Here is a 9,547-nt window from a genome sequence, read left to right as displayed (position 1 = left end):
GCCTAGAAATGGTCCAGACGGTAGTTTTGTATGCTCACCCCGGGAACTGATAAACAGGAGAATTGACAATGAAGCCAGCAGAGCTGATAAACAGGGAACTGACAGGGAGGCCGTGGAACATAAGTGTCATGATCATTGATGGCTGGGCGTGCACTGTGACATTCGGCCACTGTCACCTCTCACTCCCTACACCAAAGCCAAGTTAATCAATGTCACTGCTTTTACTGGCATCGATAATGTTAACAGCGTTTGAAGTATTACATTTGGTTTATGTTGTTTGTACTAGGAATAGGAACAAATGTTTTGCATAATTTAGGAACTACTAAATTATTGGTTTATTCTTAATTATTTCTATGATTATTTAATTATGTAAATTATATAAAAACACACATATATATTTTTTTAATTTATTATCTCAGTCCTCTTAATTTTAATCTAACCTAAATCAATGGCCAACCGCACAAATGAAATAGCATATATTATAGTTTTCACTAATTATTTATTATTAATAATATAAATTAAGATTAATTTATTGATAGATATTACAATCTGCCACATAGTTGTGGGCAATGGGTAATAGTGATGAATGATCTCATACATACTAAAATAAATAAAATAAAATAAAAAATAAAAAAACTCTCTTAAAATATATACAAACAAAAGAATAGACAAGATGAATATAATCAAACTATCTTTATGAAAATAAATAAATAAAATAACATAATGATAAAATAATCTTAATTTCACTAATAACCATCTGGAATATAGGTCAGACATTATCATTCATATCGGATGGGAACAAATTTTTTTAAACGCTACATTATTTCCTCATTCAGAAACAATAGTTAATCCTTAAAAATAAAAGTGGTTCAGTGAAATTATTGCCATCTGAAACTTTAAGAATATACACGCTAATCAAAATACGTTAAACCACGACGACGGTATACTCTGAAAGTTATCAGAGATTATATTTATCGAACCTATTTTTGATCTTAGATAGATGTGATTACTTTTGAAGACAATTCTTAAAAATTTCTAGATATAATAATGATGAGAAGATTGTTGACGGTGGATGATATATATGAGGGGAAGATGGTTGGGGTGTCATCAGTGAAGAACAATAGAATAAGTAGTAAACATTTATTTACTAGTGCCAACGTTTCGGCCAGTATTTCTAGCCTTCATCTAGGCTATGAAGAAACAACAAGATGACAACCAATGAATAAATGATTTATAAAATGATTAGAAAATAACTACCACTATGGATGGAAACATAAATAGTGTTGACAGACATGAATAGTTAAAGTATTATAGGAAGATAAAGGCTGTATAAGAAGAGAAATATTAAATTAGGGTAAGGGGGACAACAAAGAATAAAATTAATTTGAAAATCTAGTTAGTAAATATATGTGCAAAATGAAAATTATTAAAAATAAATGATGAAAGAAGTGGAAAATAAAACAATAATTAAATGTGTAAGTAAAATGACAGGATTAAGGAAATAAAAATATAAAGTTATATTATGCAAAAGAACCAAAGAAATATGAATATTTTAATTAATGAATAATAGTTAAAAATTAAAGATATGAAAAAAATTTCTGAGAAAGAAAATATATGTAAGTAATGAAATATTTAAACAAAATACTATAATAAAGAAGCAAAATATAAAGTTAAGTAAGCTAGAATAATAATAAACATAATCAATCACAATTTATTTTTATCTTTTCGTCATAAGCGGTCTAGAAGGCTTGAAAAAAATGGCCAGACATTAAAAGTGACATTCTGAATTTAAGAGAAAATAATAAAAAAAAATTTGTTCGATGGTTTAGCTATTCCCCAAACTTCAAGTCCGTAGGCCCCGATAGGTCTGAGTATAGTCTTATAAATTAGAAGTTTATTTTCTATTGAGAGATGAAAGGTCCTTCTCAGCAGTCGGTATAGTTGGTCTAGTATCTTGGTTCCTGGTGAGTCTTTTGTCTAAGATGAATCCAAGATATCTGTGTAAAGGAATATTATTAAAAATAACAAGTGGACAGACGGATGGTGAAAGTCCAAGGGTGCATGTCGATTCATAGATATTATAATTAAGTTAAAAATCCATTTCTTTATATGTTAAACAACAGGGTTGTCAGATATTCATATTGTGAAAAAAATAATAAATTTCAGCAAAAATCAATTACGAAATAACCTTTATCCAAATTATCCTGTGTGCCCTTTCTCAGTCAATAAGATAAATATATTTTATTATTATTAAATATAAAAAATTATTAACGTAAGTGTAGATTATTTTTAGAATAAACACGCCGTCAGACTATGATAAAAGTACATGTACCATTCTTTAACGATTTTTTAATAAACTCTAATCGAGCCCCCCGAAGGACCATATGATTTTGATTAAAAGTAACTTCCTTTAGATTAGATATATTTTGTAGAAAGCCCAACAAAACAATTTACCCTTTGTTGGAAGAACCATTTGGGCTTTGAACCCATTGACTCAGGTAATGAAAACTTACTTCGTTATCATTTTTGAATAGATTTTACATATTTCGTTTTTAATGAATAAAGATAATAAAAAAAAAAAAAAATAGGACCCAATTGAAAGCAAATCAGATGAATATGGTGTATGTGATGGAACCATTTTCATTTTGCTGATAAAGATAAGTGCTAACATATGCAATATGTCCAGCTAGTAAAACTTTTTCAGAGCACTAGACGCATTTTTGGGACTAACAAAAGTTATTTTGAATGAAAATATATTGTTCAAATATGTTATTTCTTTTATTTATCTTATGCAAGGAAATGGCATTTCGTATATGTCCAATCCAATTGATTAAGTTTCATGTTCACTAGTCATCCGTTGTTCTTCAAGAATATTAATTATTAAGATCTCATCTTGTTAATTATTACTCAACAGCATTCTGGGTGTAATCTATAAACGTTGATTCAGCTGGCCGAGAACGATATTACATAGATCAACGATGAGAAGACCACTAAGATAACCATAATGTATTGTGTCTTTCGACGGAAATATGGCTGTATTGTTCTGCTTACAAAGGCATAAAGAATGTTTTGGTTTTATTAGGGATGAAATAGCCGATTGTGGGTGATGAGTGCCAGTCAGTGACTATTAGAAACAATCGGTCCTTTCCGATTGCCCGTCCTATCCATTCTGCTCAGCCGACACAAGCCGTAGCTCTTCTCTGGGACAATGGGAAGAAATCTAAGTTATTTTAACGAGAGGTAAGGTTTCCCTAATGGACCGACCATATCGTAGCCCCACAATTATTACCCACATGGGACATCGCCCCTAATTAAGGGGATCGCGTCAACAATGGATTACCATATCTGGCCGGACTTCATCAACAATGGCGCAAGACTATGAATGTTATCTCGGAGGCTAACAATGTCTGGTGCACCTCATCCTTGAGCCCAATCTATTGAGAAAGCAATCCCTCTTAAAGGAGCTGCCTCAGTAGATAGCCATAGTCCAGATATATAGAATATGGATCCGTTCAAAGCTTTATTTGGAGCTACGGCCTTTACAAGTTTATGGCCACCCACGTAATTTATGAAGGGGCTTAGTGGAATCTATTCGATAGTCCATAGTGCTGGTGGAAACGTGTATGCTATTAACGGTTTGGTTTCTGCAGAACATAATGTACTAAATCAGGCAAAGAAGGAAGGTGGTCCATTTCATGTTTTATTCTTTTAATAACGGATTAAACGCTATTAAAGCCACGTCAACTTTATAAAACATTTATTAAAGGAGACGAAACAAGAAATTATAGTCAAATGGGTTATTTGCATTCATCATGGATGTTAGCAGGGGATCCTAGCTAAAGCTGATACACCTAATTTTATTTACTGAAACAGAGAAGAATAAATATAATATTAGGATTATAGTTAAACCTAGTTTTTCTTGTCATTGGTTCTCTAGTTTTCACATAAATATCGGATATTAATTAGTTAATGAGATTCACTTGGTCACATACTAATCAGATACATGAAACACATATAAATAATCCAAAACTAAACTGGGGCACAATTTTTCATCAATAAAAAAAATCTGTATATATTTAGTCGGTAATAAAATGCAATATTATAAAGAAAAATATTGGTGATCTTGCAGCTCGGTTACCGAAACTAGGATTCTGTTTGATTTTGCTGCTTACAAAGCAATTTTTAATATCTAATATTAAACCCTTGGACCATTAGGTCAAGTGGAGATTCTCTTATCTTGTATAAAAGTCGGAACTAAGAATTGGAGTTTTGTATGATAAGAAAGAACTATTTAGTTGTTGTTGTGTTACTGTTATTCGGAGAAACTGAAAAATGGAGCTACCTTCCCCATGCTGGATACCTCTCAATTATTAAAATGGCATACAACTCTCTAATAGCGATCTTAATTTAATTGTGATTTTCCGAGTTTTTATTTGACATTCGTAAGACTAAAAAGTGTCTTCATATTTAATGAACACCGTAAGAACCTGTGCCTCTTTCAATGCAACGTAACGTTAGAAATCCTTGGAGTATTACATTTCTTAGGCTAGTTTTTAGTAACTGTAGCAAGGATTACTTTCAAGTAATAAAAATTATTTTAATTAATAGTATAATTAATTAATACACAGCCTCTATCGCACTTGTTTTGTAAACATGTGGATCATATACTACTACACTAGCTCTCAAAAACGTTGCCAGAATTGAATCCACCAATAACCATATATTTTTCCAGTATCCTACAAAACATTATTTTAAATTATTTTCACAACACGTGATAAAACAAAAAAGGAATTATTGCTCTTTTAATTTCTTTTTTTGGTGTAAAAGTATAGTACTATTAATTATATGGTTTAGTATTTAAAACTCATTATAAAGGATTGGAAAACTACTTAAAGTACCAATAGATCAAATATACAAAAACAGATAATCTAATTCAGACAATAAGAATTAACAGATGAGATAAAATAAATATAAAAAAATAAATGATCGAAAATAATAATTTTGGAAAAAAAAAACCTTCCAACTTCCTTTATTGATTAATTCCATGACGTTTTGGGTTTATGTTTATGTGTTTTTATTAATTCGATTGCTAGAATCATAAATTAAACTTATCAACAATCTTCAAATTGTTGCATACAGCTTAATTTGTTAATTAGCTACAAAATACAGCAATTTTATCCCAGCTAAAATTTTGATCGCTGTTATCCATTTTATAATTAAAGGACAAAACAAAACATAAAAAATATTTATAATTTGGTTAGCTTACGTTAGCACACAGATCTATTTGCCAACTATTTGAATTATACTGAAATATTTATTCCAGTCATGTTCTGTAATAATCTAATTTATTTAAAAATTTTTATGTTTGATATAATTCAGTTAGTAATAGTTTTTTTTTCATTAACTTTTGCTGTACTTAATGTTGCCTAATTGTCAGTGCACCAAAAAAATTATATATATATTTCTCAATTGTATACAAATGGCTTTAAGAATTATGTGTAGTAAAAAAAGTAATAATTATGATTACTGATATAATAATAATGATGAAAAATTCAGATATTTTATTTTACTTTAAAATTAATCTTATAAATAATATTTTCAAGAATCATGACACTGAAAAAATTAAACAAAAAAAAACACCGACAAACCGATAGCACTACATTAGCTAATCTGACAAACACTTGAAATTGACACTTGAACACGGCTATGCAATTAATACCATATTTTCAATTGGCGGTATTTCCCGGAATCTTTATTACTGAACAAGTCATCCACGCAGTCCTCAATACCCTGTTGGCAACAGGACGGTTAATCTGAATATTGCTTTTCTGTCTAATTTTTCTTAATACTTTATTTATTAGAAATTAGTTTCGTGATATCTCAAGACAGGCTTGATTATTATTTATTTTTGGTGTTGCTTATTATTTTTATTATTAGAAATCAAATTTGCTATAAGGTTTATAGTATGTGAGTATTAAAATGAGAAACTCCTATTTTTTTTTTTTTAATTTGTAAAAATAATTGGATTGCCTTACCTTTTTTTGAATAATGTCAGGACTTATTATGGACGAATGAGTCCTATAAACCTAATGAAGGAGCAGTGATAAAACGAAATGGAATGTAAATATGATTTCTCTTCAGGTGGCTCGGCCAGATGAAAGGTCTTTTATATTTATAAAGCCATTACCTTTCCGTCCTTCCGGAGGTATTATAAAAAAATAAAGAAGGAAAAAAAAGTAATAGCAAAAAGAATAATAATAATAACAACGTATATACATATAAATGGAGTAAAAAGAAAAATGGCTCCTATATTTAGACGTTATTTCGTTTAAACATAAAAGGGGGTTGGACGGGCTATCATTGGGCGTTTATAATAAATATGCAAATTGGTCCAGACAGGGAGGGATGGAGGATTCCCTCTAATGGAAAACTGCTTTGGAAGCTGCGCTGGGCTGGAAAACCCACGGGAAAGCTAGGGCACTATACTGGTAATTGGCAGGGCCGATTATTTAAGGCCAGGATCAAAATATCATTGCAAGGGATGAAACTCAGTATAGATGAGTAATTTTATTTTACCTGAGTGAACATAGCTTATTAAGAGAAGATGACTTTAGCCAGTTACTTCAGAGAATCATTTGGATCATTAAATGAAATGAAATGAAAAAATTATTTTATTCTGGAACATATGTCCCCTAAGAATAAATACATGGTTCATACATTGAGATTATTGTCTGGCAAGCATTTACAAGTATCCAGAAAATAAAATGAAATTACATTGGGATATTGTCTTAACTACTGTTAATGTTATAATGTTAATCAATATATGTCTATTTATTTGATTACAATGGTGCGGAGGATTGGTTATGCAATAAGTGGAGGAATAGGTGTTGTTTAAAGGAAAGAATGGAGATAGGAAGAGAATTCCAGAAGGAGTTTGTACGTATGACGAAGGATTTTCTAAAGAAGGCAATTCTATAGGAGGGCATATATAAATCAATCGGTTGGGCTCTTGTGTTTAATGAGTGGATGAATGAACGAAGAGTGAGGAGATCAAGGATATAGGTAGGGTTTTTGATTATAAGAATTTGGAATAGGAAAACACGAAGGAGGTATTCCCTTCGGGAGGTTGGATAGAGCCATCCAGTATATTGGTATACCAGTGGGAGACGTGAGATGCCTTGAAAATCCAAAGATAAATCTTACAAAGAAATTCATGAATCTCTTCAGTCTCAACTCTAGTCCTGCAGATGGCCATCCATAGACAAAGACACCGTAGTCGAAGTGGGGGAAGAGGGGTGTTCTGAGGATTAGAATGACGGAATCTTAGGAATTGTTTGAGTACAGTAATGGATTTACGTGTGATTTGGGAAATGAGATTATTCCAGGAGAGATGTTGGTCGAAGGTGACTCTAAGGTTTCTTATTGTAGGATAGAAGTTATTGTTACCTCGTTTTTTATTGTTACTATATTTTACTTAGGTGAGCTCCAAGGGAAATCAACAAACACACTTTAAACAAAAACACCTTTTTATTGTAAATACAAGAAAATAAAATCATGGTAAAAATAAACATGCTTCCTTATACATGAAAGTAACCTAACCTAAGAAACAAATATGAACTAATATATTAATAACTACTATAGCGCGTGCACGATTAATCCAGGAGAAATTATGTACTATTTACAAAAATCAAATGAAACACTACCTTAACTGTCCATGCTTTACTAGTAATGTTTTTAATAAACCTGGCCAGGAATAAATAAAGCGGTTAGTCTACTTCATGCAGCTGCCCACGTCGGTTTCTCATTGATGTTGGTGCTGTATAATATAATTATACTTTTTCTGTAAAGACTGGTGCACTGAGGTAACCTAATCATTAGCACGTGGTACTCATACTGCTATTTTACAGGGACGACCTCAGCGCTACCTGTCGAAAAGTTATCGTTGCAACAGCTAGGTTTGAGACACCTGTTATTATCTAAGATCGGTAGGCGCCCCCCGCAACAAAGTGAATCGGTTGGTTGTTAAGGAAGAATAGAGGACAGTAAGGGAGGGAATGAAGGAGGCGCTTGGAACCAATAATAATGGCCTTGGTTTTTGCAGCATTCAGGTTCAAATCATTGTTATACGCCAATGCGTTAATGCTAACAATATCTTCTTGTATCTATTGGATGGCCTCAAGCATCTCGGAGGGATGGAAGGATAGATTTGGAGATCGTGTGCATGTAAGTGGTATTGTGCGTGGTGAATGGAATCAGGGAGATCGTTGATATAAATGGAGAAAAGGTTTGGTGAAAGTGAGGACCCCTGAGGAATTCCTCGTGTCAGAAGAAGGAGAGAGGAAAGAGGTTTATTCTGAATGATGCAGATCGTTTGGGAACGATGGGACAAGAAGGAGAGGAACCACTTGACATGAAAAGGTTTCAAAGTTTATTGAGAAGGGTCTTATGGTTAACTGTGTCAAAGGCTTTCGAAAAATCAAAAAGAACTAAAATTGATATATGACGATTGTCTATAGCGGATTGGAGGTTTTGGGATATTTTCAATAAAGCGGATTGTGTGGAATGATGAGAGCGAAAACCGGTTGGAAAGGATTAAGGAGATCTTTTTAAACTGTTACTTCAATATAGATTTCGAATGTCAAAATGATTGCTAGTGCCTGAAGGGACCAGTTGAATCGTTTGAAGCAATTGTTTGGTTTTACACAACAAAAAATATTTACATGATATAAATTTAACGATTTGATAACAATTGTTATGTAGTTAATACTACGTAACATTTTCTAGCTGACTAATAACTCAATTCTTTTTTAGTTCCTCTTAAACTGATTTTCTTCTATTTCATTTATTGTTATATTATTAGATTTTCAATATTATTTTAAAAAATGTTACATACAGACAGCGACTTAAGTGTACCATTTTAAATTAAATTGCTTATTAAGAAAGTAGTTTTCATCATTATTTTCATATACCTATATATTGAATGTGCAGTTAGGGAAAGTATTACGATAAAATTTAAATTTTCGACAGAGATACCACGTTTTGAGGTCCCTTGAGTCAAAATAACCAAGTCTCACAAAACGGTCTGTGTATATGAACAGCCTAGTTCAAAAACTATAAGTCGTTCGAAACTGAAATTACGTATTTAAAACGGGTATATGCTTGGGGTATGACAGCAACGTTTTAGGTAAAATTAACTGACCTGATCTTTACAGGATTGATTTTTTTATAAAAAATGTACTAACGATCAAACACAGCATGTAAGAGTACGTGCAATTAAATACTCTCTAATATCAATCAGGTCTTATGCTCACTAAAGTAGCATAACAGGGCTTAAATGACGAAATAAAAAAAATTCTTCTGAAGTACCTTTAATTTTTTTTATTAGAAATTGTTAATTACTTTAAATTTTCATTATTGATGAAAACGGAAAAATACAAACTATGAAAAGATTTGACAATCAACTTACATACAGAGAAGGCAAAATATTTTTTCCAGGTCGAAAATAACATAAATATACTATGGGAGTATAATGTACCGTTGGAAAGCC

Source organism: Halyomorpha halys, unplaced genomic scaffold, assembly GCF_000696795.3.
Source record: "Halyomorpha halys isolate HHAL.00 unplaced genomic scaffold, Hhal_1.1 Scaffold1612.1, whole genome shotgun sequence".
NCBI classification, from domain to species: domain Eukaryota; kingdom Metazoa; phylum Arthropoda; class Insecta; order Hemiptera; family Pentatomidae; genus Halyomorpha; species Halyomorpha halys.
The sequence above is the reverse complement of the archived record's forward strand: the minus strand, read 5'-3'. Positions refer to the sequence as shown.